This window comes from Anas platyrhynchos, chromosome 10 (assembly GCF_047663525.1).
Source record: "Anas platyrhynchos isolate ZD024472 breed Pekin duck chromosome 10, IASCAAS_PekinDuck_T2T, whole genome shotgun sequence".
Classification (NCBI taxonomy): Eukaryota; Metazoa; Chordata; class Aves; order Anseriformes; family Anatidae; genus Anas; species Anas platyrhynchos.
In genome coordinates, this window is record NC_092596.1 from 6422207 (window position 1) to 6444994 (window position 22788).

A 22788-nucleotide genomic window follows, 5' to 3' on the forward strand; every position below is an offset into this window, starting at 1 on the left:
ACGTTTCCCAGGCGGAACAGATGAGGCAGATTGTTCCCAGGCATCGTGGCTCTATCATCTCACCGCCTCAGCCTAACCTCCAGCCTGAAATTGTCTCTCGTAAGATCGTACCTGTACGTTCCCGAGTCCAGAGCTGGCAGAACTAACCCAGGAACTGCAAGGTGCTGCACGCAGCCATGCTGAGATCAGGTGGACGTAAAGGGGAGGGAGCTCCAGCGCTACGTAAGGAAGACAAGGGCCGTGTTCGCAGGGCATTGTGTAAAGCTGCAGCAAGCAAGGCTCCTGTCTCCAACACCGTGCAATTATGCGCTGGAGCCTCGCCAGCCCCTCATGAGGAAGAGAGATTCATGAAGAATTTAAAATGATAATACCGCCAGGCTGCAAGGAACCAAAGCAGCACATTTCTGTGCAGCATGCAAATATTCTGCAGCATTATAAAAATAAACAAGCTTAGACAAGTGAGCTACTCACCACTGCTTGATGAGTGGCTATAACGCTAGGGCTCAATTAACCTGCGTGGAGCAATAACGACTTCACAAGTGAAGAGAAGCATCTTTCTTCAGCTTGTGAAACCGGGAGGAATGCAAGAGTCCCTGCGAGGGCAGCCTGTGCATACTTGCCCAGGATGAGTGCTTAGTCAAGAAGCTAATTAGCTTACGCATCAGGTGGGATGGGAACAGGTTCACCGCCTCCGAAGGGCTGGAGTACAGTTAAGCACTTTCAGTTTTGCTACCAAGTTTTGGGTCGGTCGCACACAGAGCGATCCAGCGACAGGTTGCCAAAGCTCGGTAAACGCAGCTTCGTCAGGCAGTGGCCTGAAGGTTGTGCTACATAATTCTGTGTTTTGTTTTTGTTTTTTTTTTTTAAAACACACGTATCTATTATTACTTAGCCTGGTTGGCAACAGGTGATGGGATGCTTATCAGCTGGCTGAAGTCTCAGGTTGGTTTTTAGGTGCGGAGTTACCTCCAGACATACCTGCGTGCTGCGGTAGAGCAGGGGAACACAGAACAGAGACAGCACAGCAAGGACGGGCTGGGAACCCCCGGGGCTATCGCAGAGCCCAGCTCACATGCTGAGTCACCCGGAGCTTCATGGAAACATGCCGCTGCTACACGGCCTGTGCAGAGCCCAGCCTGCGCTCTGCCTGATCCTGCACCATTGGCTCAGTGTGAGCGCCGGTGAGAGGGCTGGAAACAGCTGCTCTGCACACACGCTGGCTTTGAAGTGGCTGCGAGCACTGGGCTCACGAGGGTGGGGTCCAAAAATTCTTTAATGCGTCGTGCAGGCTATCGCTAAGCGCTCTCCATTCCTTCCAGCCCTACCCAAGGAGGAGGGAAGGAGAAGCAGGCGCTGCGACAGCCCATGAGGATAAAGGTTCCCAAGCTCTGGCGCCAGCTCCCAAAGCCACAAGGCGGCACACGAGGCGTACGGCATCCTGACAGTGCCCCGGCACCTGCTCCCAACCAAAGTGGGTTTCAGACTCCAGCCATAAGCACTCCCCTGGCTCGAGCATCCCGGCCCTGCTCGCCTGGATCTGCTGACTGGCTCAGGTGATCGTGGAGGGTGGCACCGAGCAGGTGCATGGAGCGGCGCCAGCGTTACTCATCTTCATACCAGAGGGACAGAGTCACCGGGCAAACAAGAAAAACTTCCTCCTTTTCACTAAAAACAAGAACAATGTCACCCGGAGGGGTGCAAATAATACGCATAGCCCTGAGATGACATCACCTGGCAATCACAGCGGGAGGCCAGCGCAACACCCGCGGATCCACCGTGGCTCTGAGCGAGCCCACCTTGGCCAAGAAGCTGTGCCACGAGCCACCGACCGTCCTGCAGGGCTCCCGGTACCAGGAATGGGGCACAGAGAAGCCCGAGGAAGCCTGGCAGGCTGCACGAAAAAGCAGCAAGTTGCTTGGCTTCGAACAAGAAGTCAAGACAGCAACATGGGAAGAACCCAGCCCTCTGAATAACAGCTCCGAGGGAAAGCTCAGAAGACCTCAGAATTCCTGCTCCCTTGCTAAGTGCCAAGTTCTTCCCAGGGAGGTACCTATAAGCTTACCCAACGTAATTTAGATTGCGCATTAAAAAAAAAAAAAGAAGAAAAAAGAAAAAGAAGGCAGCCCTGCAGAGGCTGGTATAAACAGGAACGTTTCCAGACTTCAGGCATTTTGGGGAGAAAGCTCTGGAATTTCAAGCTCCTCCACAGCATCTCAGAACCGAGCCCCAGAGCGTTACTCCGAGGGACATTGCTCCCAACGCACTGCACCGCTCGCTTTAGGCAGCACCAGCAGGCACACGCACAGATCTGTGCAGAGACAGCTCTGGGGGCCTGTGCTGCGATTTCTGCACGTTTCACGGAGCCCCGGCTCCAACACAAGCCAGAGGAGCGCTCTGCACTCCCGAAGGCCCAGCTCTCACCTCTCAGACGCCGCCTCGAGAAACCCGCGTGAGCTCGATCCGGTTCGAGTCACCCCACGGCTCATTGCGGAGGGCTGCCTCCCAGCGCGTACCGAGCGAGATTCATCTGCTCCGAGCTTCACAGATTTCCAGTAATTATCCTCGCAGAATTCAGGAATTGCTGTAAGCCCAAGCCGCAACGTGAATTCGGCATCGGGCTTTGTTTTGTCTTTTCAGAGAGCTCGGCTTCTTGCTGCTGCTAGCACTCAGGCAGCGCCCTGCTTCTGTCGTCAGCAGCCCCTGTCCCGCAAGTATCCCAAGTATGCCTCAGCACCATTTTCATTGCATTGTGTGGTTTCGCCATTCCTCCACTGATTTAATCCAGGCCTCTCCTCGGGGCTCTCAGATAATGAAAACCATGTGAGAGGAAAATGTAATCTTCAAACATGCAAACCAGTTTCATGTGCATTATCAGAAGGGAGCAGAACGTTGACAGTGCATCATTTGTCCCTACTGATAGCATCGGGCTCTTTTAATTGCTGAGGAGATAAAAAAAAAAAAAAGATTACAATCGGCATCTGCATTAAAAATAAAGTCAAAATCCGAGCCCAAAAGCTGAAGTCCTAAAAACAAGGGCGATCCACTCCCCAGGCAGCTGGAGGGGTCTGCTGAAACCTTAAGGCAGCGCGCCGCCAGCCCCGGCGTCCTGAAAATGTGCATAAGAAGTTGACACAAATAAAACTTGCAGGCAGAGATGGGTGTAGGGAAGCAATCGCTACGGCCTAACGCTAGCAGGGAATTTTCTGGCTTTTTCCAGCATTACCACAATCTAAACTATTTTAAGCCCTTTTTCATAAGGAGGAGCTCTTCTCGTTGCACAGAGCAGTCGCACAGAATTCAATGGGACTAGTCACAGAGCAAGGCAAGGAGTCGGCCACGGGCCCTCCTTTTCCACAAGGCTCCTTTTTTTTTCCTTTCTTTGTAAAGGGAACCAGCTAAAACAGCGAACTCATCCCCACAGACCTGGCAGTGCTCTTTCGGAGATGCCACAGCCCAAGAAAGAGAACAAACCCCACTGCAGGGCTCAGACAACCCGACCCCATTTTGTGATCCAAGTCAGGCAGCACGGGTTAAAAACATGGATCTGCATTATTTTTTTTTAAAGTAAAACCCAAGAGGAGATCCAGACCACCAAATTTTTAGAAGGCAAGGATGTTTTCCAAGTGGTTTTGGTGTCATTCTTTATCATAACCACCTGGGTTTTTCACGTGCACCTTGTAAAAAAACCTTTAATTACTTGTAAGATGATTAATTAAGCCTCAGCCCCACACTGGGAGGAAGGCATTAGGATGCTCGTCTCAGCGCAGCTCCGTCCATGTTCCTGCTGCCACAACTATGTCATTCGGGGAATTGATTTTTTTCACTGCAACTATTCCAGCAACCACTCTAAAGCGGCTACACCAGGAAATAATTGGGTTTAGGTATATTACTCAGGAAGCCTTGTGTAAACCATACCAGCAAAACTATGTCCTTGCTAATATAAACTTCATCACGACTAGGAGGAGTTTCCATAATGACTGAAGCAGCAAGTATTTTAAGCACAGATTCTGCCGAAACGGCTTTGACTGAGGGTGCAGGCATCCCAGCACCTCTGCAAGCAGGAGGCAGGGCAGTTTTCTAAATATCTTGTGCAGCTGGAGGAGATGCTCCTGCGAGGTATCCCCAGCAGCTGGGGTAACAAGAAGCTGGAGCCCTCTCATATTCCCCTGCTGAAGGACATATGCACGTTTGGGTGTTGATGGTGCAGGGCTAGGAACGAAGAGCACACCAGGATGTTACGCCACGGAAGCAGAGATGTGCCGCAATGAACCTTGCTGAAGGTGCAGAAGCCACCCCAAAACAACTCGGGGTGTCCCTGGCACCACTCCGGGCTGAAGGCGATGGCAGCAGCAGGCTGCACGCGGAGCTCTCCTTTTTTCACGGGCAGGGGACGTGACGCAGGGCCTCGCAGAGCCTGGAAAAGCTGGCACCCCGACCTCTTAAGACAAGGGGAAGCTGGGCTGCTGCCTCGGGGCTGGCTGCCTCCCACAAGCGATGTCTCGTGAGCCTTGGGTCGCCCCTTCAGCCTTCTGCGATGCTCCACGGCACCATCCCTCCAAAATGCCATCGGAGCGGGTTGGGACGGGGCCCAGGGCTTCCCACACCACTTGTTCTCTTGTCTCCTGCTTCCCAAATCAGAAAGGCACTGGTTGTTCTCCAGGTGGTAAATCCACGCTGCTCCCCATGGATGCCAGCGGGTTTTTTTTATTATTTTGCTCCTTTTTAAACAAGATCCGAGTGCTCCATGCCCAACCTGCAGCCACCACTAGAAACCGGGTATTTTCAGGCACCTTGGGAGGGTTTTTCTGCCTGCCCTCCACAGTCCTCTGCTCTTACCCAAGGGAAGGGTGGAATAGACTCTGTGATCGCTCTTGGTCTCTTAAACTTTTGTCATTCTGCAGTAAAAGAGTGGTGTGGTTTTTTTTTAACCTACCAGCGATTAGGTGCAGCCCATGTGAGCATTTGGCTGTGATGATTTCGGTAAACTTCAGATTACCAAATCCTCGTACAGCGCCGCGAGCTGTCTCACAGTGCTTTTATGTTCCGTGTCTCCAGAAATATACAAGAGGTTTTAGTTTTGTTTCTTTTCTTTTTTAAGAAAAAAAAAAAAATGCCAAACCAGGGAGTTGTTTTCCCACCCTGTTTTTCCCAAGCCCTACAACAGCACGGGTTCGTCCTAGCATGGAGCTGTGCAATTCGCTTCAGCTGGACACACAACTGCCCAAATTAGAAGAGGAAGAAATGTTCACCAAAGCCTGAAGAGAACAAAGTCACTGAAATGTGGAATTACTTTCCTTGGGGGTTGCAGTAAATAATCCTAAAAGGTTAAGCAATCTGTTAAAAAACCAAGTTGTGTAGAAAAACAAAGCTTTTTAAAGCAAACAACAGTTCCTGCGACACAGCTCCTACGCAGACGAGAGCCTTATGAAAGCTAATTAATTAAACTAAAACTTAAATTGGCGTAATTCATAGGCATTCGTAGAATAGAATTGCTCAGCAAAATCTCGGTCTACAACCAGATATATAAGGGCTGTACTGAAGGCCTTGCTTTTATTTGTATCAGACCAGTTTCATCAGATCAGGGCGCTTTTCTTCATTTGAACTAAGTCTTAAAAGAGAGCCCCTGCTTTCCCAGCACTAGGCCAGCAGTAGCGGAGCTGCTCCCAGCAAGGCACAGCACGTCGGACACCCTTAAAATCCACGAGCACAACCCAGGACCCCTGAGCCTCGCAGGAGGCTCCAACACTCGTCCTTCCCTTGCTTAAGCTGAGCACTCGCACGGAACCGCTGCTCTCCGAGGACAGGGTCGGAGGGCTCTGAGAACTTCCACGTTGTTTTTTTAATTTGGGCTCAGTTTTCTGTTTTGTTCAGGACTTTCTTCTCATCCTCCTATTCCTGTTCACTCGCCCATTCATTCCTCACTCCATCTCCCACTGAAATCAGGTGGCTGGTTTGCCCTGCATGCCCATTTATACAGAGATAAGTTTCAAATATATCATTAGCTAGAAAATTACGTCTGAGTGTCTAAGTAAATACAAATTACAGCAACCCTGAAAAACTCCTTTCACCTGAAGGCGTAATAGGCAAGGCAGACAAGCATTATGCTGCATATTTAGAAATGCATCGCTCCTAGGGCCTCCTTCACACCAGCATTCTCCAAAGCTGTTGTGATTTATTTCCTTTTGCCTTGAAGATTACATTTCAAGACTACTCGGGAGAGCCAAGCAACATGCAAGAGCTGGATATTTGCTGACTTGGAGCTCTCCTGCCATGCAGTACAATGCTTTCACGTGGACACAACTTCAGATCTGGTCCAAGCACTAGCCAAAAACTTTTGCAGGAGCTGAAGACGCAGCCATGGTGCGGAGGCTGCGGTACAGCGACTTCCTGCGGCTGGCACCGCCTTGCGGGTGTTGGGAATCTGCTCTCCTGTCCAACGGGGTTTAACAGCTGAGAAGCTCCTGCAGCCAGGCTGGACTCCGAGGGCAGCCGTGTGCCTGCTCGCTCATACAATGATTTAAAGCCTACGATGTGATAAATGGGCATGTACAAAGAGAAGATTGAGCAGAGCAGGAGACAAAAGTCCAATCTAGAAAACAAACACACATCAAAGAGCAAGACGAGCAACGGGTTCCCAAAAGCAGAAAACGAGCTTACAGAACTCGGTTGTGGCCCAGATTCAACACAAGGGGCTAAAGCATTTTGACAAATCCTTGGGTGCTTCCTGAACCTTTACAGCCCCGGCAATGGGCACTTGGAACACTGCTCTGATGGCCCGAGAGATCCAAGTCCTCCCTCGTGTTTCAGTGGAGAGAAGAGGAGAAAGAGAGCCTTCAGCCGTATTGCCAACCCCCACAAATGGCTGTTCTCACCCTATTATAAACATTTGGTCTCCATGGAAGGGGGATACCTAGCAGCAAACATTGGCAACCAAGGACATTCCACTCCACTGTATCGCCCACAATAGCAGGGGAAAAAAAAAATCCACAAGGCTGTCGCAGTTCGGAAACCTTTCAGGAGACTTCTTCAAAAGCAAGTGTCTGGAAATACCTTGAAATATGGGACTGCGCAACAAAAGTTGGATGGGGAAAGACAGGCATCTTCCTGAATTCAGAAAGCGTTTGCACTTCACCCCAACGTGGGAACGTCTAATAAGCCAAGAAGCCTTTGCCAAGAACAAGGTCGGTTTTCTAATTCAGCACAGAGCCTCATGTACGCCCTATTTTGCCCTGCTCAGTCTCATAATGTACAGGTGTTTGGAGCCAGGCTTTAGTGAGTTTAATGTGAATCTTACCACGTAGGGACTTTCTCGTTGTGGGCTTTGTCTTTGCAGAGGGTTACGGCTCTGCAGCTCTTTAGGAGCTGTCAGGATGAATGAAGCAGGAACTGCAGACTGGAGTCCTGCCCCAGGAGAGGTACGAGCAGATAGATTCATTCACAGCTAAAAGGATTTCACATTAACATACACGGGGACTGTTGGTAATTCTGGAATTAAAGACTTATTTCTGGATATACACCGACAGGGCAACAACCTACAGCTACACCAGATTTCGCTCTACGTTAATAACAGAAAGCCTTTAATGAGCTGAAATTGCACTTTGGCTTGTCATTCATTACAGTGACAGTGAGTCCAAGCCACGGACCAAGACAGCATTGTGCTGGATGCTGTACAGTTAAATAGTGCATGGTGTTCCTTCCAAAATAAAACCAAGCACACACAAAACCAGCCCTACATTATACTCAGCTGGAGATGAAAGGAAGGGATAGAAGAGGGAGAAGGGTTTGTGTTTTGAGAACTTGGGGGTTGCAAGTGCTCAGTTTCACCGTCACAATTGGGAAAATGTGGCGGTTAGGCAACGCAACCTTCTTCCCAAATAAAAAGATCGGTCAGTTTGCCGATGAAGGATAGAAGAAAGAGAACAAGGGGACTATTAAATTATCGCCACTTCTGAGATTCTTGCTATTCTTCTACAAAGTGAATGGCTTATGCTAATCAGGATGCATCTGAAATATATCCTTCAAGCCTTCTTGTACAAATATAGTTCTTATTTATCCAGAAAGATCCCCACCAGCTGGCAATGTTTGCATACAATGTTAAACCCAACTTCGAGAGCCCATGCATTATGAGTCATTTTACGTTTAAAAACATCAGTTCTCTTCGCTGTTATTGAAGATGGGGTATCCGAGAGGAATTTCAGTGGAATTCAACAACAATCCTCTGTGTTACCATTCCACTTCCTCCAGCACAAAGCAGCTGTAAGTTTTTCTTGGTTCTTTTTTTTTTTTTTTGCCCTGTGCTTTGCCTATAAAATATCTTTGGAGCAGGGACAAAAGGATTTGCACCAATCCCTTCTACACGAATCAAATATTTATGCTCTACCCTCTTCAAGAACTTTCATCTAGCAACCTGTGGAATGTGATCTCCTGACCTTAACACTCAAGCACATCTAAATCAGCTGCCCTTTGAGCTGTATTACAGACTTCAGGGATTTTTTATACATTCTTATTGCAGGCATATGAAAACCTTGTGGCCCCGCTGTGGCGCTCTGCAGCACAAAGCGGGCCATACATTAGTCCAGAGGCGCTCAAGCCTGCCTTGCGAAAGAGCAATACTGACTCTGCAACGCTCACAGCACAAGCCGATGCCATGCGTCACCGTAAGCAGGTAGAATAATCAGCCCTGCTATCAGTGTATGGCCCAGCCAGCAAAACTCAAATATGTGTTGGATCAGACACGTCCAAAGTGATGAGGTGCCGGCACCACCGAGGGATTTACAACACCGTGTCCCCCCGTATGGCCCGTTCTGCCTACCTGCACTGCCCAGCTCAATAGGGCAGGCAGCGCTGCCCACAGAAACAGAGAGCTCGTGGGGAGAGCTGGCACCCCTTCCCCTCCTGAAAATCCTCCCCTTTCCTCAGTGAAGAGGAAACAAATTATTCTGCCATGTGCTTTCGGCTCCCAGGAATGTTTTAAGGGCTGAGGTTATGCTGCAAACCAGCGTCCTGGAGAAAAAGAGAGGGAAGACCAAGTGCCCAAGATGAACCTGCAACTGAGACTTCTCCCAGGGGACAGATTTCTCCAAGGTCAGCTCATGACCCTACTGCTAAGAGAAGGCAGCGAGACAGCCCTGGAGCAAATCTGACCCAAAGATTTAACAGAGCATGGTCTTGACGATAGGGTTCATAGTTCTGTATCAGTCCTGAACCAGTGCAGTGTTGCCAGCACTTCACAGCTGCAGCACAAGCTCAAGAAGATGGTTCTTGCATTCCCACCCTTGATTTGGTGGGGAGACCTGGTCACGGGCAGCCAAAGGTGGTGAGACAGCAGCCAAAAACCTGTATCACGTCCTCTGTCAGATCCTGCTCAGACCCTCACAGCTGTTACAGCTCTCCGAGGGTCCCTCAGCTGAGCACCTGCTGACTTTCTGCCCTCCCTCTGCAGGGGGAACAGAATGCCTTTTCCACTTTCTTTTCCCCAGAGAAATCCCTCCAAGGGGAGAGGAAGAGGAGGGAAAGAAAAAAAAATAAAAAAAGAAAGAAAGAGGCACGGGGACTGCGACAGAGCAGTATTTAGCATTTCCTGTATCATCCACAGGAAAAACCCACGCAGTGGGGAAGAGCGTGATGTCAAGGCTGGTTCCACTACACAAACAGCCAGATCCTCCTGCTGGGGGATGGATGCTGTGTTTCCACAAGGAACAATGTAATCCTCCCTGCAAAGGAGGAGTCCGGCTACGAGCCACACGAAATTCCACAGGTCCTTCGCTTGCACAAAAGCCTGGTGGTGATGAAATGTTGGCCTAGAGGAAGTGGGTATGGACACAGAGCTGGAGAAGGAAAAAAATCAGAAATTCACAGTGGTATTATCATTTATAAAGCAGAACACAGCCAGCACTTGGCCCCTAGAGAAAGGAGTATGCTGCAAAATGTGTTTCCCTGCACAGAGCTTGGGCCTCCATCCAATTATTATGTGCACATGTCCTTGCTGCGTTCCCAGCCTTACTTTAAAAACACAAAACCCAAAGAAAACACATCTTCACATTCACTGCACAGCACCAAGCACGTTACCAGCCACCTTTGATAATCTGCTAAGATGTGCATACACCTTAATTACGGGCTCAACGCTTCTACACCTTGTGACACCAGGAATAAAGCACTTAATGTAAAACAAACTCCAGTCTGAAGCAGGGAGTCTCAGCTGGTCGTGGGAGCCCTATGTGCGCGCACGCATACGTAAACACACATGCATACTTCTCCGTGAAGCATGACGAGCGAAGACAACCTTGACACGTGGATTACAAGCACAATGCCTGTGATTATATTCTGAAAAGAGCATCGCGAGAAACACTTCTGCTTTCAAACACAGCCCGACGCAAACCCTGACTCGCACCCAATTTTACTCTGATTACACACAAGTATTAATTTTAGCTAATATTCGCTGCTGGTGGTGGAACGGGCAGGTGAGCGTAGTTTCCCTGTGTCGGTGTTGCAAGGTGGCGAGCAATCTTTGCAGGACGGAGCCGGCAAGGATGGCCAAACGCCCGGGGCTGCGGGAAGGCATGCCGAGAGCCTCGCGCCACGAGCAGGGCTCTTACCTCCAGATCTGCTGCAGACAAAAGGGGTTTCTGCCTTTCAGCAACTGGACACTGGCAGCTCCTTGGGTCGGTCACACAAAGCTTCCCTGCTGCCAGAGGCGGTTCTTCTCCTCGGGTTTTTTGCTGTTGCCGTTGGGGTTTTTTACTCCCGGGACCAAAGGGCAGCGGTGGGTGCCGCGGGGGCAAAGGGTGGAGGTTGGGACCCAAGCAGCCAGCGGCAGGGCTCCCTGCACAAGATGTGGCGTTTCAGGGCGCCTTCGCTTGCAAATCCTTCTTCATCCTCAGTGTCAACGCCAGCGGAGGGGAGGGCGCAAACTTTGTCAACCGCAGCACCGAGCCGCGCTCTGCGAGGGCCGGATGAGCGGCTCGACTTTTATTAAAAAAAAAAAAAAAAAAATCCGCTTTGGGCTGGGTGGGAACCCGAGGCGGGCAGGGAAGGGGGGCGGCAGGGAGCGGAGCCTGGCGCTGTCAGCAGCGGGCAGCAGCCCTCAGCATCGCGGCCGGGGCTGGCAGCCGGGCTGCGGCCGCTCCTCGCCTCCTTCCCCGCCGGTACCTGAGCACGGAGGAGCCGCGGGGCCGGCCGGACAGACGGCCAGAAGGACGGACAGACAGACAGCCAGAGAGCCGGGGCCGGGCTGCTCCGCTCCTCCGCCTCCTTCCGCCTCCCTCTGAGGCGCCCCGCGGGCCGGGGCTCCGCCAGGGCGGGCAGGAAGCGCCCCCGCCCCCGGCTCCAGCCCCAACGCCAGCCCCAAACCCAACCCCAACCCCAACCGCCCCAAACCCAGCCCCAGCCCCACAGCCGCAGCCCCACAGCCCCACAGCCGCCGGCCCCGCCATGACGCGCCCCTGAGGCGCGGGTCCCGCCGCCCCGTCAGGGGGAGCGGGCGCTGCCTGCCGCCCTGTGGGCAATGTTTTGTTTTTTTGGCACTTTGTCACTTGCTAAGAGGCAGTAACTGCACTCAGAGGGGTTTCTGATGAAGGATTCAGCGCCTGGGATCACGCAGCTACCACAGGATTTCAACTTGAAAAGCAGTTTGGCTTTAAACATGTAATAACCTCCACACAACAACAAAAACCACGCACGTCCCCTGCGCCCATCTCCCCACAAAGGATCCCAAAATGTGGCATCCATAAAAGAGCCTCGGACCGGTCTCCCTGCTTCGGATCACACAAGCAGCGGGGTAATGGCAGCAAGCGGGGCACCAACAGGCTGCAAACCTCCGCTTACGAGGGGCAGTGCCCTGCTTGTGAGATGGGGTAGGCGGCTCTCACCTCTCCCAGACCCACGCCACAACCAGGGCAAGTCCCCAGCCTAAACACGGCCCCAGGTAACAAGCTGGTCCTTCAACAGGGGAGAATTTGTGTACAAACCTCGGGCCCCTGCCTCGCTCACAACTCGCCGCCACATTGTCACACAACGTGCCTGAGCCCTCCCGCTGGGGCCACTGCAGCCCGTGCTGCAGGACGAGCACCGACGGGCGGCTTCGAGACAGAAGAGTGAACAAGAAGCAGTCACCAGCAGGCTGAGTACAGTACTATGGCCTGACCACGTAAATATTAAGCCCATTAAGTGGTACACGCTTGGTAAGATTCAACATCCATTTCCGAAAGAATGAGAAGTGCCACAACTGGCCACACATCAAATCCTCGCACGGTGGGACCTGGCCCACCGACTTGAGTGCCTTTGGGCTCCTCGTGCGAGATGAGAGAATTTGATTCAGCCATCTACCCCTCAGCTGCTCTGAGGAAATGACTCCTTTCCAACACTCGCAGCTCTTCCCATTTAAAAGAAGGATCTGGAAAAGATTTCAGGAAGTCAAACTTCAGAAATCCCAAACGCAGCGTATATAAACATCTATTTTTTCCCCTGTAATTGATATTCATGCATTGGAACTATTCAGTGGAACAAATGTAGAAGCACATGTAAACAATTCATTAACATCCCATAACCTTACAGTTTGCAAATGTAAAAAAAAAAAAAAAAAAAGACGACAGAACAAGTTAATGAAGCACATATTTCCTAGATGCTGTGGGGTGGAGTTGTAAGGGAAATATATAGCTACAGTGAATTAAAGAGTTAGAAAGCAAGCTTCAATCACACATCCCGTCTCCCTCCCACATGCTGCAAGAAAATAGAGTGGGGAGTAAAGAGAGAAGAAGGTAGAGTCATACGGAAAGTGAAAATATTGCTTCATTCAGACTCTGAAAAGCAGCTAGCCGTGCCCGAGGCACATTAACCTCAAGTCATCTGCCGCTGTTTATTCTACAGAAGGCTAGCGCTGCTCGTGTTTAACCCACACAATTGAGATAACAGCTTTATCGGAACTGGAAAAGAACAAAGATGCACGAAATCCAAATTCTCTCTCTTCAAATGCTCTCCCCCCTGCACCCAGCTCGCGCCCAGCCCAGCACTCAGGAGCTGCAGCACACAAGGGCTGTCTGAACGGCTGCCAGGGGAGGAAGCGAGCAGTTTCCATACACACATCACGCCACAATGTGGGAATTCAGGAAACAACATAAGAAAGGGGTTCCTAATAACTGTTCCAGCGTCCTCGGGCCAATTTATGCAATCATACAAAGGTCACAGGCGGTGTGTTAAAAAGCGCAAAAGATAAATGCCACAACGGCAACTATTTCAAAGGAGGAAAATAAATCCTGAGCTTACAAAGCATTCGGATGACCTGGAATTGCTCCACCTACAATTTTTTTTTTTTTTTTTAAGAGGTTGTCCTTGGCATTCTTTAAAATTCCTCCATCTTAAAGTTCCTCCCTCCAGGAATCGCTGCAGCTCTGCCGTCCTTTGTCCTCAGCAGCTGGAGCTCAGGAAGCTGCTGATATTATCCCTCATGTACGGGGAGGAATCGCCGCTCGCTCCTGCGTCCATTCAGCGCGGCTGAGAGGGGGGGAAATTAATTTCGGTACATCTCTGATCCCGCGCCAGTTTAACAGCGCTTTTCTTCTGGCATGTAAAAAAATAAACCCTTCACAGGGCTCAGAAGTGCCATTTAGCTCGTGGGGCCATACAGGACTCCCCCCACACCCCTCCAGGCTGGGAATTCTTTGTCTAGTCTGTAAATACACTGCTAAGTGAAATAATGGCCTCACAGTAAACAAACAGCAATGCAAGCGACAGTAAAAAAGACTCAGAAGAGGAGATGAGGCTAAGTTTATTAGGTGAGCAGGAGCTATGAACGGGTAACTGTGACAAGGGAGATTTCTTTCTCTCTCCTGCCACGGAAGTCAAATAGTTTGGCAGATAAGGAAGAAGAAAAGCAGGTAAACGAACAAATACGAAAAAAGTGAACAAATATGCCAGGGCGTACAGATTAAAGTAAAATCAGAAGACTCCAAAATCACATAATCACAAGGAACATGTGGAGAAGGCACCAAAGAAGAGGAGGGTGAAGCGGTTGGGCTGGGCGTTCAGTTTAGATGTGGGGTTTTTGGAGGCCACTGGACCTGCACACGCAGTGACCTCGGACACACGGCTCTGCTGCAGCGTCACAGCTTTTGCTGCCGTTTAGCCAGCACCAGGGCAGGCACAGCCAGCTTTAAGTCATGTTCAGAGGATCTGACATTGCTGCTGTCAGGCCTGAGCTGTAACTAAGCCTGAAAAATTCCCTCAGGTCCTGCCACTGGGTGCAGCTGGAGACCAGCTACGTCTTCTGAAGAGGAAGAAATACAGAAATCAATCTGGCAGAGATGAGACTGAGGCATGAATTATATGTAAAACCAGTTAACGTTCACCAACAGATGGCAATGACAAACATTCATATGCCAACACCACTAGAAATTACCACCATAAAACAACATTTGTAGAATTGCTAGGAAAAAAAATAGAAAAAATGCTAGAAAAATACTCTTCAAAACACAAGAGCAGCAGGAATAGTGACTCACTACCTATTCTTCCGTCCTTCTCTAAGCACTTACTGTGTCCTTCTATATAAGTTAATTATTCTACCGATTCTATATAATGAAGCCGTAACGACCACATAACTCCTGGGAGGGAAGCAGCTGATACAGAGGCTTTTGCACGGACAACCCCACGTCTCTGCTGAGCTTTGCACCATCCCACAGCTCTGCTCATCTAGGGCTGTGCGTGCTGCTGCGTGTGAAGATTTCTTAAATTATGTCAGTCGGGCCGGTACCTCTCAAGGAGTGTAACTCAAGTTCGGCATGGTTCCTCGGGTGAAGAAAGGGCCTGCACAGGAAGGGGGAGAAAAGGGACAGCTCACTGCAGAGAGAAGCAATGCAGAGGTCAGCAGAGATGTGTCAGCCGTGAGTTGATTGATCAGGTACCACCTGTAAAGAGAATTATTCCAACCGGTGAACCTTGCCCCCCTTTTTATGAAGCATTTTGGAAGCAGGCGGTGTCGCTGGAAGAGTGGTAAACAACTGCCAACTTTGTAAAAAACAAACGAGACGTTTCAGCTTAGCTCTACGTGAATTCACAGCCCAGTCCTGTACTTAAATGCAGTTTTGGCAAAATAAGGCCAGCGGGGTCAGTTTGGACACAGATTTCCTTACAAGATGCTTGTTCTCCCTCAGAAGGGCTGTAAGCCTTTAACTGATGTCTACTGTATAGTAAGGTCCTTAACATGTGAAAGTTGACCATTTCCCTCGGCCCTCTGCACTCGTTGCTTCTCACACCTCTTTTTTCTAAGATCTCCCTTCAGATTTTGCTGAAATGAACTAGGAGATTCCCTAAGCTCCCAACAGGTCTGGATCAGAGCGAAGCACGGCACAAAGGCCCTACACTTCAACACGGCCTTTGTTTGCTCTCGATGACTAAAGAATGTATGAAATCACATGAGAGTGAGATTACAGCAGGTTCTGCAGCAAAAACAGATTTAATGACCCTGATCCGACCACAAATACTATGAGGGGAAAAACACGTCTGATTTAACACCAAAAAGCTTCACCACCATCATGTCTCCAGGACTAGTAATGGTGCCAACACACTGACAAACACCATGGGGACAGGGCCAGCGCTCCTTTTTGATGTAAAGCTTCTGCAACTCTTTTTTGATCCTAATGTCAAAATCAGACTGAGATCTGGGAGAGGCCCAACCAAAAGCCATCTCCCACTGCCTCAGCAGGTCAAAAAAGGATCTTGGTGATAGAGCGAGCACCACACAGATGCTAGAGCTCTACAAATTGTAGGAGCACGGCCACCTTCTCCCACTAGAGAGGAGCTGTACTGAATAGTAAACAGATTACTTAATTTCATTAACATGAAATTAAAGAGGAGGAATGAAAGGAGAGATGTTATGCATAAAAAAGAGCAAATGCATTAGAACAAGATATATGAAATTCTGTTGTAATTGCTTGAAAAAGTGGCAATTAGGGATTTTCTGTGTACATAGTTGTTCTCCTAAAAGCTGTCTTTCTCCTGTAGTGAGCTGCAAAGATTGATAATTAGAGGCAGCAAGATAATCAAGTAACAGATAGCTGATTAACATTTTATTTAAAAAAATAATAAAAGAAAAACTAAAAATAGAATTACGGAACAAAGTCGGATTTGATTTTACAATCTACTTCAGAATCTGCTGCAGATTCTGGAAGAGCACCAGCACTCTCTGCTGGTGATCTTTGTTCAGGAGTTATCTAGAGGAAAAAAGAAAATGCATTATGTTTTTTAACATGCAATGCCGTTTTTGTTTTAAAGGGATGATTAATTAGAACCCTGTCAATTTAGCAAACAGCAACTAAGAGCTAGTTATGTTTTTGGAAACAATACAGTCATCGCTAAGAAGTGTATTTACTACAGGCAATCATCATTCACTGGTGCAAATAAACATCTGATGTTTAATGCTTCGCTCTGCAGAAAGCACTTCTGCTGTGCTGCAGCACAAAGGCAAGCTGGTGTGAGAAGTTCCCGTGATGCCAAATCCCTTGGCTCCACTCTGACTTTCCATCAATTTTAGAGCTACGCCAAGAAAAACAGCTCTTCATAAAAAAGTCTTAGTGCAGCACCAACATCTTCCCCGACGGCAGTCGCGGTGGAAACGCTGCGATGCTTTCATCAAAGCCAACCTGCCCCCAGCCCTCTCTGTTACACCCTTTCCCAGGAGGCTGCCAAAGCCTCGTCTCCTTCTGTCCAGCCTGTACCCGAGCCTCGTCCACACCCCTGTGGGTTATTTCACTGCATCCATGCCGCAGACGGAGCGGGGACAAACAGATCGACAGCAAAATAAAATAAAATGAACCCAAAGCCAAGTACCTAAGTGACAGCTGTCCCAGTTTCCAAACTACACACAGATCAGGCATTGGCAAGAAGGGTTAAAGACTGGCAAATTGAATCCATGTGCAGCTCATGAAAGTGTGGGAAACAAAAGAGACAATGTGAGTTAAGGACAGAGCATTCATTAGCAAAGGGCTCAAGTTTCTTGGCTTTTGCTGCTCTGCTTCCCAATGGCTATTTTTCAAGGTAGCTTTTTGTTCTTTCATTTTGAACATCGCTGTGGAAAGACATTCTGCTCAAGCTAACAAACTAAGGCTCCGTACATGTTGAACTGCTTAAAATAATTTGTATTTTTAAATCCCTGGGGGCGCAAGGGGAGAGCAATGTGAGAGATGAGGTTTTCTGCTGGGCGACAGTGGGCTTTGGGTCAGAGCTTTGTATGACATACCTAATCCAAAGACCTCAAGCACCACCATAAATATTCATTTATGGTATTAAATACCCACATAAAGAAATCTCGTGCACAAAAAAAAAAATAAATGAGGATTTATAATGCAGTCCTGTCAGGGTAAAGCCAGTTTTGGAGAGCGGCTGCCAAGCTCCGAGCTGCCCTGCTCTGCAGGTCCCCCAGGGAGCTGCTCCATGTCCCGAAGGACATCAATACCACCTCACCTTGCAGTCTGCCCGATAAGAGCCCTACATAACACAAGAATTGAAAATCAAGCCTAGAAATCTGTGCTCAGGCTCTCCCAGAAAGCTGAATTCAAGTGATCCTTATAGGGGAATTATTTTCAACTAAGAAAAAGCAGCAGTTAGGGTGGAGCTCTGGAAAAATCGGTTAAAACTGGAGGGTCAAAAATTGAACCCAAGGGCCTATCTCACTGTTTCAGTCGGGAGAAAGTTGTATATTAAGTTTAGCCAGACGTGCCGCATTTTCCTTTAACTATTTTACTTATGAAGTGAAAAAAAACAGGAAGAAGAGCTCCTGAATTAGAGAAACAGCTGAGAGCCCTACAGAGAAAAAACACAGTGGTAAAAATAGGTAAGTTTTACCCTAGTCGTAAGTCAAAGTCAGAAATAAATGTTCTAATGCATTCTGTTCCTGACAAATCTCAACTTCAGAAGCGCTTCGCATCTGCTGGGAGCCCTAAGGAACTCGGTAAGCATCCAGGGATCACTGACACTTGGCAGAGTGGGACGGAGAGCGACAGCCAAATGCCAAGCACGGGGCTCTAAAACACTATGTGGGGAACAGAGATTCCTGCCTAAGGGATCAGAGCGAGTTTCCCATCATAAGAAACAGCAAAAGGCTTCAAACCTTGAGTTTTCCACTGGTTAAGGAAGTTAGAATTTCAGACATGATAGGAGATCACTGATCTGCATGAAACACGAAGATGCTGGAAGCCCTGAGAACTTGAAGAACTGTAGGAAATTAACACGCTGACTTCTTTTTTTGTAATATTATTATTAACTATACATGCCAGACTACTCTTAAACATTCTCTTCCCACATTCATGCCCACACCTTTACCTTCGTACCATTCGAATTCCATATTCAGCTCAGTCCCTTGATCATTAATGCAGACTCCTAAGCTTCAGACTTCAAAGAAACGCACGCGTAAGAGTCACAGGCACAGGACTGGAACAGCGTCAAAGCCTCCCTGCGCAGGAACCTCCATCTTCTGTTTGACTTCACTGTACAAATATCTCGTCCTATCAAGACGAGGAAATTCAGTGATTTATGTAGGGCTTCCCACAGATTAAGTTAATAAGGGAGCCCAACAGTGCCTGATCTCCTTCCGCCTTCCAAACACCGGTAAATGAAAGGAAATGGGAATGTCTCCTGGGGTAAGGGAAAGACGTGAGCTCTCTACAAATGTGCAAGGGAAGAAACCAAAGGCTTCTTTGTGTGTGTGCGCACTTTTCCAGGAATCCTCTTCCCTCCTCCCTCCCAGAAGCGGCACCACGTTTCCCTGAGACCATTACAATACGCAGCTGCAAAGCCTCGTCCACACCACACCAATTTGCTTGTGAACACCGGTGGTTTCCTTCTGTCCCCATGTCCTTCCAGACCTGCTCTTCCATGTTTCTCCGTGCGCCGTCTGCCCCACACGCTATTTTTTCTTTTCTATTTTAAGTTCTTTGGCCCTTTCTCCCATTCTCACCCTCTTTCTGCAGCTCAAGGTGTCTGCACTCCCTGCCGCCTCACTTCCACGGGTTCCCCGCTCACTCACAGCACATTTCCAGTGCCACCAGCATTTCTTGGCACCCCAAGTTGTGCCTTGCTATTCAGATACCCCAGCACACCAGCCAATTACAGTTTAACGCAATACATTTGAGTTTCACAAATGAAGAAATTACAGCACAGATGGATCAAAATCAGGCCTCTGCCAGACCCCATGGGTCTCAGGGACTTGTTTTAATAGGACATGCAGTCAGCATCCCTTCAAGTTACCTCTGAAAACTACACTGACAGCCCGGAACCAAGACTAAGCCTCTTCACGAGAGGGTCAGAAAGGCAGGCTGGCCTTTCCCAGCTTTGTTCGCAGCTCTTTTCGCGTATTGCCAACTTCCAAGGAAATTTCCCAACGCCACACTAACACAGGTGGTTTCCTCAGTGGTAAGAAAGCTGCTGAAGCTCATCAGATCCAGCCATTTCTACCTACAAGATGGTCCGTGCTTGCTGTTACACATTACAATGGCAGTGTGAGATGCTGTTAGATGCACACATTTCAGCCTTGTGATCCCCCACAAAACATGGGGCTGAAGTGGCAGTACTGATGTAGACGTATTCGAGAGCACTGGCTGCCTTAGTGAGGTGAACCATAAAGCCAAACTCAAATTTCTCTGCCTAACGAGAATGTTGCAATTAGGTCATCACCGAACGCTGCGTAACCACAAATCAGAGCACAAACATTCCCACGGAGTAACTAATGTGTGACAGCAGGTATTTGGAATGAGAGCAAGGATTTCACCCATGCAGCCCTGCTGGTGAATTCTGTAGATAAACAGCAGTCCTGAGACAGTCAGCTTCCAGAGGGGACACCCGGGTGTTACAATACAGAGACCCACTGTAGTAGGAGCAGTTTAGAACCCGAGCTCCCAGCCGTGACAGTTCGCACTGACTTTGAGGAAGTTGGCGTATGGGGAGTTTTGTGTTTTGTGGGTCAGAACATTATTTAGGTCGCATAGGAACTTGACCCAGGACACAACCTTCTCTGTATCTTCTGGAATCCAGTTTGAGCAACATTTCTAGTTTGCAGTAACTAGTTCTCTTCCGCTAACAAACTGAACTAGTTCCATGCCTACCTTCGCTCAGTTCCGACTGTAGGTTTTGATAACCCTCCGAACACCAGACCTTTATTCAAAAGACCAGCTGATGGGCTCCTATAGGAGGAGGCTCTCAAGAATGCCTTCTGTCACAACCCTCTCCCTCTGTGGGGTCCTGCACAGGCACCTGGATGTACCTGCTGCGGGGGCAGCGAGGTCAGGAGAGCGAGGAGTCGCAGGTTAATGAGCTGCTGTTCTGATCAGGGAGATTAGGTTACAAGGCCATGCCTTTGAAGGCTGGCTACTTCAGTGCAGCCCTCTGGTTTACGACTAGGGATTTCTTTTAATTAGATTGTACTCTTAATTATTTATGGCCTATATTATCTGTGGAAGCTGCTGAAAAGTTAAGAATATCGGCCTTAATGAGGATAATTGGAATAATTATATTCTTACTTCTTTTGTAAAGCACCTTGAGCCTTCCTGATTAGAAGTGCTAGGACAGGATTAGCGGCTTAATGAAAAATTATTATTAAAAAGTGGAATAAAGATGAGGAGAGAATTAAAATGGAACTTGTTATTTTCTATCGCATTAGGGCTGAACTGAAGATCATTTATTAGAGGTGACACGCAGAAACTTTTAACCTGAATATCGAATGGGAATCTGTATGCTTTGCACAGGGGAGGATCCCAGGCAAGGAACCTGTGCCCAAGCATCGTGGAAAGTGAGAGCAGCCCCCCAGGAGCCTGTGCCATGGAAATGCTGGGGCGTCCTACCATATGCTGGTGATTCAATTATTTCGGGCTATTTACAGCACCAAGCAAAAGCAGTAGACGTTTAAGGTCACCCACCAGGTTCTTGTTTGACCAAAGATTCAGCCTTCCAGCCCTTACCTTTATCAAAAAGATATCCTGGGAGAGAGACAGATGGAACTGTGGTTCTGCCTCAACCATATGGCAAGTCCGATGGCGAACATTTATTTACAGGCCTACCTGAACGGGTCTGCTAACAAAAGGCACAATCTTCGCACCTGAGGGCAGACCGCCAAGCAGCAGCAGGGACAGCTGAACCCAGCCCCGAGGGGGCTGGTGGGACCCCATTCCGTACAGGGCAAGGCCCCAAAAGCAGAGCTTTTCAGCACTGTGGGCTTATCACCCACACGCTGAGGCTTTCCCCTCGCAAGGCTGGAGGACTTGGAGTCACCTCCGCTCCACCTGGGGACCGGGCTGCTGCGGGTGCTGGGGGCCAGCAGGGTCGGGAGGCAGCAGGCAGGGCAGGGACCTCTCGTGCAGGGCTGCGGGCAGCACAAACACCCCCGGGCTGGGAAACGGAGCCGGGGAGGGTCGGGACAGCTCCGCTCCCTCCTCTGCGGCAGATACCCACAGCAAAACCTCGCAGCCCTCTCCCCTCCCGCGAAGGGACTTTTCCCTCTCTGGGGGGGCAGCGGGGAGCCGAGGGGCAGCCGGGAGTTGTGTCCGAGGCCGGCTTTTCCCTCAGGCTGGGCGAGCGGCCGGGGGGCTCCGAGGGGAGGGCCGGGGCCACGTCCCCCCGCTCCCCGCCGCACCTGCCTCCGAGCCCGGCGGGCAGGGCCCTACTCGGGGCACCACGAAGCCGCCTTCCCCTCCCGGAGCCGGCCTCAGAGCGGCGGCCAGAGCCTCCCCTTCTCCTCCCCTCCCGCTTCTTACCCGGCGGGCGCCTGCCCCGGCGGCCGCCCGTTCATCCATCGTGCCGCTGCCCCCGCCGAGGCGACAAAGCCGGCATGGCAACGAGAGGCGCCGCGGAGCTCGGGGAGGCGCCTTCGGTTATTAACTTTCACCAGGCGGCCCCGACTACGGCACCCGGCATCCCTCGTTGGGCCGGGCGCTGTGGAGACTGCCGGGAGGCGTAGTCCGCCCTCCTCTTCCTCCTCCTCCTCACGGCCGGCTCCGCCTCGCCCGGCTGAGGGGAGGCGGCCATGGGCGGGACGGAGCTGCCCCGGCAGGCTCTGCTGGGTCCCCCCTCAGCTCCTCGGCAGCAGGCAACTGAGGGGCTAAAAGCGCTCAAGTCCTTTTCAGAAACACCCTCCAGGCTGTGAACTACGCAGCAGAGCCCAGTGTCCAAAAATAAAATCAAAAGACGGAGGTGGTTTTACCGCCGAGGGAGCGGGATGCGCCTCACAAAATGGCTGCTGCCCACCCGAGGCCCCCTCTGTGGAAAGGCAGCGCTGGAGTGTAACGTTTTGATGTTTCCGATGTACAAAGGCACATTTGCACCGCAGTTGGCCTCCTGGCTGGCCAAATCTGCAATTATTAAAGATATTTTGCCCTGCCTCTGGCACACCAAGGCTGATGGCTCTGCCTGTGGCCTTGAGTCACCAGTGCTACCTGTGACTGCAATTTTCAGTACTGAGTAACTTGAAAAACTGCCATCAATTACGCTTTTTACTACGCAGAAACACTTTCTCTACCTCCTGCCGTTTACAGTAGACTGTAATTTATACAGGGAGACACCCCTAAGAAAGCCCATGTATTTTCTGCCTAAGAGAAGCTTATTTTACTTTCCTGACTGCAAACTTACACTTTCACATCAACATTTTATGATCTCAGCTATGAGGACCTAAGTTCTTCACAATTTATTTTTTTTTATCTCACTTGGTTATCAGCCCATTGAAAAGCTAAATCTGCACCTGGCAAGTTTTCTGCAACTGCTTCATCTTTTAACCTCTCTTCCACGTTTCTAACTAGCATCATTGCCCTCAAACCA

The 22788-nt window shown here is 49.7% G+C and overlaps 1 protein-coding gene across 5 annotated transcripts in view; it reads right to left on the reverse strand.

The window, feature by feature from the left end:
• The window catches only part of AMOT (angiomotin), a 60006-nt gene extending 38070 nt beyond the window's left edge, over positions 1-21936 (reverse strand). The window contains exons 1-2 of one of the 5 annotated variants that reach the window (XM_072042991.1): positions 10596-11296; positions 2422-2939 (exon numbers count right to left, since the gene is read on the reverse strand). The gene's annotated coding sequence lies outside the window, so the exon portion shown is untranslated. Of the gene's footprint in view, positions 1-111; positions 230-2421; positions 2940-10595; positions 11297-21731 lie in introns of those variants that run through there. The other 4 variants (XM_013095492.5, XM_072042990.1, XM_072042988.1 and 1 more) reach the window with 4 other exon arrangements.
• Positions 21937-22788: the final 852 nt, after the last annotated feature.